Genomic DNA, 10,000 nt, shown 5'->3' with positions numbered 1-10,000 from the left:
TCCAAAACTACTCTGAACCCGAATCAACCAACGTGATATGATAAAATTCAGCTGAAGAATAGAGAAGAAAATAGAAACGGGGAAAACAAAGATGCAACTCATGAAACGACTGGCCAGGTCATTACATTTTACTTTTGATCGACGCAAGTCCAATATTAAATCAGATTGATAAGTTTCGAGCATCAATTGATTAACAAAACGTTTTACAGACATTTGTTCTTGTCAAAATACGTTTTACTAATTTCATTTAACAAAACGAAATACATGTTTTTAATAACAAATATTCCTGGTTAATTGCCATGATAAAATATTACTCGCTACGTACCTAGCTGTCTAGCTTTGATAGTGACCTGATTTTGGTGATCCACGTCCTATAGATGTTAATCACTTGTATTATTTGGGTAAGTAGGAACATTGTACTAAAGTAACGTCAATTATTGAAGATAATTGTAGTTGTTGGTGAACTAAGCTATCACGAAGTTAATTTCTTTTTCAATATATCAAGTTAATTTTGATTAGTTGACACTTGACACCGAGTATACGATTCTTTTTCCTCAAATAACTACTAGGCATTTGAGAAGGCCGGTCGACAACTCTGACCAAGATACAAAGATTCATGCTTGTATAATTTGAGTTATAACCTCTTAATTCACTATAGTTACAAAGAACACTTGAGGTGCAGCTTAAAATACAATGCGAGTGAATCAGTACTATTTTGATATATCTGCCCCTTGCACATAACAAATTCCTTGGAGGAACAGGTTAGCGTGTGACACATTTTTTAGGTCGGTGATAGAAAACAGCTTCTTGTGTTTTTCTGAATAAACATTATTTGGAGGGTTAGAAGATACGGTGTATCTGGTTTACTGAATGTAACCAATGTATAATGCCGAGATAGATCTAGTTATTATTAGAAATTTTATTTTACATATATAGGGAGTTCGAGCCAAAATTTGTGAGTCCAGTTGACATGCAAAACTCATAGAACCCACTAAATGATTCACCTGCACAACGCCATAACACAATATATAGCATCAACAATATAGTCATTAAAAAAGTTTTGTCAAGGGAGAGACTATACTCTAAAATTACTATTCTTATATTAGTGATGAATCATATGTAGGTCGATTCACAAAATCATAATTATAAATTATTATACCTCGTTTAATATATATATATATATATATATATATATATATATATATATATATATATAGTACTGATTCCCCATTCATCTAAAGGTATTACCTTCATTATAATTATCTTCGAAAAACTATAAGTTTTTCTTGTATTTGCAAGATAGAAATAATGAATTTCAGCTGATCCTCTGGTTGAGAGTATTATCTCGTAATGCATTCTTGTATTTGTAGGATAGAAATGCTGAATTTCAGCTAATCCTGTGGTTGAGAGTATTATCTCGTAATGCATCCTGTATTTATAAGCAGGAGTAGCGTATGACATTGTATCAAAGTACCTAGCCATTAATTGCCATGGGTTATCCTTCCATTTAAGGTTGGATTATTCCAAAAGAATTATTAAGTCTTTTGTGTCCTTTTGGTTATAAACCTCAAGGTTTTCATTGTTGTCCTCTGATATAGCTGAGGAATAGGTTGGCATATTGGATGATGTACCTTCATCTTTTCTGGATTGTATAAAATCCATAAAATCCTTATATAAAGGGTGGTTAGTATTACCTCTTGCTAAATTAGCATTCAGTTTTTGATTTCCCATTTGGGCGAGAATATTATTCCCTCTACCATCGGTAGATGCCCTTCCTCTTCCTCGATGTCGAGGCGGTCTGTACGTAGGCCTCATAATCTGTAAAAGTCAAAGAGAGAACTATTAGTTCAGAGATATTCTCTTGTAAGAAAATCAGGAAGGGTATTATCAAACCCTTTTTTGTATATTATTTCGAAATCAAAGGGGGCTAATAAAGCTTGCCACCTTGCAAACATTTGCTTGAACACATCATGTTTAAAATCCTTATTAAAGATAAACTTTGCAGCTTGGCAATCAGTTTTAATTAAAAACTTCTGATTGTATAAATCTGTCTGAAATTTCATAACGCATTTAACTATAGCAAGAATTTCCCTAGCTACAGTTGCATAATTTTTCTGGGAATCATTCCACTTTCCTGAGTAAAACTGAACAAGATATTCTTATTTATCCATCGGAGAGCATTGTTTCAATATCCCACCATAACCAATATCAGAAGCATCAGTTTCCACAACCTTTGCCCAAGTGAGATTAGCAAGAGTTAAACATGGAAGGTTATTAAACTTTTGTTTAATTCTTTTGACTGATTCTGTATGACTATCAGTCCAAGCTTTTGGATTCTTCTTCAATCTATCATAAAGAAGAGCAATATCTTTAGCAAGATCCTTTATAAAAGGAGAGATATAATTTAAACTTCATTGGAATTGTTGAAGCTGGGTCTTATCAGTGATAATATCAGGGAACTTAGAAGCAAATTCAATACTTCTATTAATAGGAATAATCTACCCTTTTCGATATTACAACCGAGAAATCTGATATTATCTTGAAAAATGATCATTTTTGATTTAGATATAACTAAACCATTTTGAATAATAATATTTCTAAACAAATCTAAATGTTTAAGATGAGACTCAATATTTTTTGAAAATATCAAGATATCATCAATATAAACAATTATGAAATCCATATAAGGAAGGAAGATATCATTCATAATTTTTTAAAATTCGGATGACATATTTTTTAAACCAAAGGGCATTACATTCCATTCATATTGACCCATCGGAACAATAAAAACAGTTTTATACATATCCGATTCAGATATCTGAATTTGCCAATAACCTGATTTTAAATCAAATTTCGAAAATATAATGGCATCATGTAATCTATTTAATAAATCCTTCTTATTAGGAATCGGATATTTAATAAATTTTAAGACTTTATTAAGGGGGCTTGTAGTTAATAACTAATTTAGGAACTCCTCGTTCCTGTTCAGCATGCTTATTAACATAAAAACAGTACTCCCCTTTATTTACATATTTATTTTGTAGTACTGTTTAGCCTAAATCATAGGCTAATTACGTAAGTGTTAGACTTAGTATTTATAGGTAATTTACGAAGCATGTTTTGTAACTAAGAGTCTACTGTATCACCCATATGAGGTTATATAGAACTCTTTAAATGCTTTGATTCTCAGCATTAAATTACATGGTTATGATTATTTTCCTTGTACAGAGGTTATATGTATCTGTTATAGGATTTATTTCAAACCTTTATATACTCTGAATCCTATGTGCAAGATTATGAATTTAAAAAATGAAACAATTCTTATAGGCCAACCTAGCCGGTGGTACTCGGTTGAACTCGTTTAGTCAGAGTGGACGTTGAAGGGTTGTAAGGAGCACCATGGTTTAAGGTTTACCTAGAGGTTAGTAGCTAGCCAAGGCTGAAGTTCTGGTAATTTATTCCTGAGCCTCATCGGAAGCGATCCTAGTAGACCCTGAATTGAGGTCCCAAATTATTGATAAACTTCCTACAACTTCAGAGGTAGGAATAGAGGTGGAAAGAATTTCATCCCAAAAAGGACCTTACACTATGTCTGAGATCAGAAGGCTTATTAAAAATAAATCCCAGCCTGAAAGACCGGCTACTGTCCAAGATTTATGTACTGAGATAAATTATCTCAAAAAAAATCTCAGAATTAAAGGCTTCAAATATATCCTTAGATTAAAGAATTAGAAAATTAGAAAATTCTGATATTGTTATTAATAAAGACTTCAGTACTAATATTACTAAAGCAAATAATGGTGCAAGTACTTCGGAAGAAAATACTGCTAATACTTTACTAGCAGCTATTGATTTTTCTAAAGATGAATTTTTGCAAAACCCTTTATGGCTTTATGAAAAGCCTTTCTTCTTTGGGTCCGTTCATAACGTTTTCCAGTCGAACCCTTTTTCTTCTTGAATTCCTTCTTCTTATGGGATTTCTTTCTATTAGAAGGTATGTCAATGGCAAATTGTTCACAAAATTCGCCCAATTATTGCCTCTCATTGAGGCGATGTTTCTTAATTTGTTGGTTTAGCTTGATCTCATTACATAAAGCTAAACCTTCCTAAGTGCATACACTGAATAGTTTACTATAGGAGTAAGTATCATAATTAATATTCATCCCTATACCTCTAAGGACCTTTCTAATCCTATGTTTAAATTCTTCACCAGAAATATCTATACTGATGAAGAAGATTGATTCATCAACAAGCAAAGGCTTACGAGTCCTTCAGGAAGAAAATTATGTTTCATCTTTTGAAGATGAGCAAGAGTTCTGTAATATAGGACAATGCTCAAATCATTGTTGTAATACTGACGATGATCTTTTTAATATTTACTTTCAATTCACAGACTTGAAGATTAATGTCTTGACCAATGATAGCATGCTAGAACTATTAAGGGTTACTAAAGACCCTGAATTGAGGTCCCAAATTATTGATAAACTTCCTACAACTTCAGAGGTAGGAACAGAGGTAGAAAGAATTCCATCCCAAGAAGGACCTTACACTATGTCTAAGATCAGAAGGCTTATTAAAAATAATTCCCAGCCTGAAAGGCCGGCTACTGTCCAAGATTTATATACTGAGATAAATTATCTCAAAACACAAATCACGGAATTAAAGGCTTCAAATATATCCTTAGATGAAAGAATTTTCAAATTAGAAAATTTCGATACTGTTATTAATAAAGACTTCAGTACTATTATTACTGAAGCAAATAGTGGTGCAAGTACTTCAGAAGAAAATACTGCTAATACTTTACTAGAAGCTATTGATTTTTCTGAAGATGATTTTTTGCAAAAACTTCAATATTTTACCACTCAGAAGTTTTTGATAAAAATAACCCTTTCAGTTGATTAAAATTTCAAAAAAGAGTTTATAGCTCTGTTAGATAGTGAAGCAGATTTAAGTTGTGTAAAAGAAGGAGTAATACCCTCCAGATATTTTTATAAAATCACTCATCGTTTAATAAATGCTAGTGATGGTCAAATGGGTATTTCATATAAATTACCTAGAGCTTACATTTGCCAACAGGATATTTGTATTCCAGAAAGTTTTGTTTTGGTAAAAGATATTGATTGGGACGTAATACTAGGTGTCCCATTTTTTCATAAATTGATGCCTTTTTCACATTGGGATACAAAAAATTTTACTGGAACTTACAGGGGAAAATGAATCACTTTTGACTTTATAACTCAGCCAATCCAAAGATTTTTGAATGAAATCATTTCTGATAAAATTTCTTCAAAGGTCAATCAAATTGAATTTTTGATTGAAATTTGTTCTCTTACTATTGAACAGGATTTAAAAAATCCCAAATTCCCTCAAAGTCCAAATGGTCTTGTACTGCTTTTTATGTTAATAAGCATGCTGAACAGGAACGAGGAGTTCCTTGATTAGTTATTAACTACAAGCCGGTCTCTAGTATTAAATTCTACTCTCCTTTATTTACATATTCATTTTGCAGTACTGTTTAGTCTAAATGATAGACTAATCAGGTAAGTGTTAGACTTATTATTTATAGGTAATTTACGAAGCATGTTTTGTAACTAAGAGTCTAATGTATCACCCAGATGAAGTTACAGGTTAAGAACTATATAGACTAGGAAGTTACCAATTTCGACAGTAAACATTGGTTAGGCCAAACGTGCTTCGTAAATTACCTATAAATACTAAGTCTAATACTTACCTTATTAGCCTATCATTTAGGCTAAACAGTACTACAAAATAAATATGTAAATAAAGGAGAGTAGAATTCAATACCAGAGACCACTTGATTGTTGGCCAAGTGACCTTTTTGATTGTTATTCCAAAAGACTACAGAGGGTTTTTTACAAGAGTAGAGAGAGAAGCTAGAAACAAGGGAGAGCATTGGCTAATGCATGTCTCTCTAAGTAATGAAATGATTCTTATATAATGGATCAGTTACAATCAAACAAAAACTAAAACAGTTCTGTGGCCGACAAAAATGATTTACACATGGCCGACAAGATATAAAGTAAAAAGCACTTATAATTACTAACGGACAGACTACTTTATAAAAGTAGATTTTTTATGATGGAGGGGTCCGCTTCTTTATTAAAGTTATTTGTTTTTATTACCCCGATAATTGATCTGTGGGGCCTTCAATAATTCAAGCCTTGTTCTTTCCCTTGTTGTCTTTTTTCCCCGAAGATTCTTCGGCACTTTCCTTCAGTTTTGCAAGGAAATCCTCAATTTCATCAATATTCACTTCTGTGCCAGAGTTGCTTTGTGCTTCACCTGCTGCACAGACTTCTTCATCTGAAGTATTTCCAATGGAGGTCATTGATATATCGTCTCCAATTTCTGTTTCAAAATTTTTTGCTAAATCTTTCTTTACTTCCTCGAAATATGAAGCGAGTATCTCTTTCTTGGATATAGCTCATTTTTCATTTGGAGCTTCCTGGTAACCTGTTGGAAGGGGCTTAATTCTCCTTCGTCAATATTAGTTACCTCTTGGTTTTTATATTCTTCAATTTTGGCCTTGATTTGATTTATTAAATCTTCCCCATAGATCTTTCCTTGATGATCTGGCTGGACTAGCTTAGTCCAAAACTTGTTATACAATTCTCTGAAGGCAAGGAATTCCTTCTTCGGTATAACTGGTTTGAACATCCCATTTCATTATCCATGGAATTGAGAATTCTATGAAGAAGTACATGGCTGCTATGCCATCATAGAAGATATTATCTTTCTGTAGTGAATTGATTTTGGATGATATATCTTCCCATTGTGTATATAAACTTTTGAACATAGGAGGAAGTATTTCCAGTGATGGACCATATAATTTCCACCATTTAAAGAACCAATTTGGAAATTGTTGATTGTTCATATTAAAGCAGAGCTTGACAAACCATGAGTGTTTTCTATGAGGATTCTCGTAAAGTAAAGTTTTATTAAAACTTTCCACATAGTCCCAATAATTAAATTTAACTAAGACTTTTTGGTCAGGATGAGTGTATTCTCGATCCCTAAGAGTATTGATTCCCCATTAATCAGAAGGTATTACCTTCTTTATGATTATCTTCGAAAAACAATAAGTTTTTCTTGTATTTGGAGGATAGAAATGCTAAATTTCAGCTGATCCTGTGGTTGAGAGTATTATCTCGTAATGCATCCTGTATTTATAAGCAGGAGTAGCGTATGTCGCTTTATCAAAGTACTTGGCCATTAATTGCCATGGGTTATTCTTCCATCTAAGGTCGGACTGCTCCAAAAGAATTATTAACTCTTTTGTGTCCTTTTGGTTATAAACCCCAAGGTTTTCATTATTGTCCTCTAATATAACTGAGGAACATCTTTTCTGGATTGTATAAAATCCATAAAATCCTTATATAAAGGGTGGTCGATATTACTTTCTGCTAAATTAGCAGCTATCAGTTTTTTATTTCCCATTTGGGCAAGAATATTATTCCCTCTACCATCGGTAGATGCCCTTCCTCTTCCTCGATGTCGAGGAGGTCTGTACGTAGGCCTCATAATTTGTAAAAGTCAAAGAGAGAACTATTAGTTCAAATATTCTCTTGTAATAAAATCAGGAAGGTTATTATCAGACTCTTTTTTGTATATTATTTCGAAATCAAAGGGGGCTAATAAAGTTTGCCACCTTGCAAACATTTGCTTGGACACATCATGTTTAAAATCCTTATTAAAGATAAACTTTGCAGCTTGGCAATCAGTTTTAATTAAAAACTTCTGATTGTATAAATCTGTCTGAAATTTCATAACGCATTTAACTATAGCAAGAATTTCCCTAGCTACAATTGCATAATTTTTCTGGAATCATTCCACTTTCTCGAGTAAAACAGAACAAGATATTCTTGTTTATCCATCGGAGAGAATAGTTTCAATATCCCACCATAACCAGTATCAGAAGCATCAGTTTCCACAACCTTTGCCCAAGTGGGATTAGCAAGAGTTAAACATGGAAGGCTATTAACCTTTTGTTTAATTCTTTTGACTGATTCTGTATGACTCACAGTCCAAGCTTTTGGATTCTTCTTCAATCTATCATAAAGAAGAGAAGTATCTTTAGCAAGATCCTTTATAAAAGGAAAAATATAATTTAAACTTCCTAGGAATCGTTGAAGCTGGGTCTTATCAGTGATAACATTAGGGAACTTAGAAGCAAATTCAATACTTCTATTAATAGGAATAATTATACCCTTTTCGATATTATGACCGAGAAATCTGATGTTATTTTGAAAAATCATTATTTTTGGTTTGGATATGATTAAACCATTTTTAATAATAATTTCTCTAAACAAATCTAAATGTTTAAAATGAGACTCAATATTTTTTGAAAATATCAAGATATCATCAATATAAATAATTATGAAATCCGTATAAGGAAGGAAGATATCATTCATAATTTTTTGAAATTCGGATGGCGTATTTTTTAAACCAAAGGGCATTACATTCCATTCATATTGACCCATTGGAACATTAAAAGCAGTTTTATACCTATCCGATTCAGATATCTGAATTTACCAATAACCTGATTTTAAATCAAATTTCGAAAATATAATGGCATCATGTAATCTATCTAATAAATCCTTCTTATTAGGAATATGATATCTAATCCATTTTAAGACCTTATTAAGGGGCTTGTAGTTAATAACTAATCTAGGAACTCCTCGTTCCTGTCCAGCATGCTTATTAACATAAAAAGCAGTACAAGACCATTTGGACTTTGAGGGTCTAATTAAACCCTTCTGTTGTAAGGAATCAATCTCCTTTTTTGCATTATTCCAAATAATCGGAGTTCATCTGACAAGGACGAGCCTTGGTAGGGATATTATCCTCAGAAAAGCCTTCTTCATAAGGAAGATTTATGATATGCTTTTTCCTGCTCCAAAATTGGTTTGGATGGTCACCGCAAATAGAAGCAAAAAAATATTTTTGAAAAATTAATTTTTTCTACCAATTTGGGATTTTTTAAATCCGGTTCAATAGTAAGAGAACAAATTTCAGTTTTCAAAAATTCAATTTGATTGACCTTTGAAGAAATTTTATTACAAATAATTTCGTTCGTAGAAATTTTATCAGAAATAATTTCGTTCAAAACTCTTTGGATTGGCTGAGTTATAAACTCAAAAGTGATTCCTTTTCCCTTGTAAGTTCCAATAAAGCTTTTTGTATCCCAATGTGAAAAAGACATCAATTTATGAAAAAATGGGGCACCTAGTATTACATCCCGATCAATATCTTTTACCAAAATAAAACTTTCTGGAATACAAATATCATGTTGGCAAATGTAAGCTCTGGGTAATTTATATAAAAAACTCATTTGACCACCACTAGAATTTTTTAAACGATGAGTGATTTTATAAAAATATCTAGAGGGTATTACTCCTTCTTTTACACAACGTAAATCTGCTCCACTATCAAATAGAGCAATGAACTCTTTTTTGAAATTTTAATCAATTGAAAGGGTTATTTTTATCAAAAACTTCTGAGTGGTAAAATATTGAAGTTTTTTCAAAAATTCTTCTTCAGAAAAATCAATAGCTGCTAGTAAAGTATTAGCAGTATTTTCTTCAGAAGTGCTTGCACCATTATTTGCTTTAATAATATTAGTACTGAAGTCTTTATTAATAATAGTATCAAAATTTTCTAATTTGAAAATTCTTTCGTCTAAGGCTATTTTTTAAGCCTTTAATTCCATGATTTCTTTTTTGAGATAATTTATCTCAGTACATAAATCTTGAACAGTAGCCGGCCTTTCAGGTTGGGACTTATTTTTAATAAGCCTTCTGATCTCAAACATAGTGTAAGGTCCTTTTTGGGATGGAATTCTTTCCACATCTATTCCTACCTCTGAAGTTGTAGGAAGTTTATCAATAATTTGGGACCTCAATTCAGGATCATTAATAACCCCTAATAGTTCTAACATGCTAACATTGGTCAAGACATTAATCTTCAAGTTTGTGAATTG

General features: G+C 32.0%; 1 long non-coding RNA gene across 1 annotated transcript; it reads right to left on the bottom strand.

Annotated features, from left to right (window-relative positions):
* Positions 1-541: 541 nt before the first annotated feature.
* On the bottom strand, positions 542-5,899 carry LOC138888729 (uncharacterized). The gene is made up of 3 exons (XR_011406022.1): positions 5,206-5,899; positions 1,695-1,818; positions 542-1,004 (listed from the first exon to the last, which is right to left on the bottom strand). It is a non-coding gene; the product is annotated as an uncharacterized lncRNA (long non-coding RNA).
* Between the last annotated feature and the right edge of the window lie 4,101 nt (positions 5,900-10,000).

The sequence above is a fragment of the Nicotiana sylvestris genome, chromosome 3 (assembly GCF_000393655.2).
Source record: "Nicotiana sylvestris chromosome 3, ASM39365v2, whole genome shotgun sequence".
NCBI classification, from domain to species: Eukaryota; Viridiplantae; Streptophyta; class Magnoliopsida; order Solanales; family Solanaceae; genus Nicotiana; species Nicotiana sylvestris.
The sequence above is the reverse complement of the archived record's forward strand: the minus strand, read 5'-3'. Positions and strand labels throughout refer to the sequence as shown.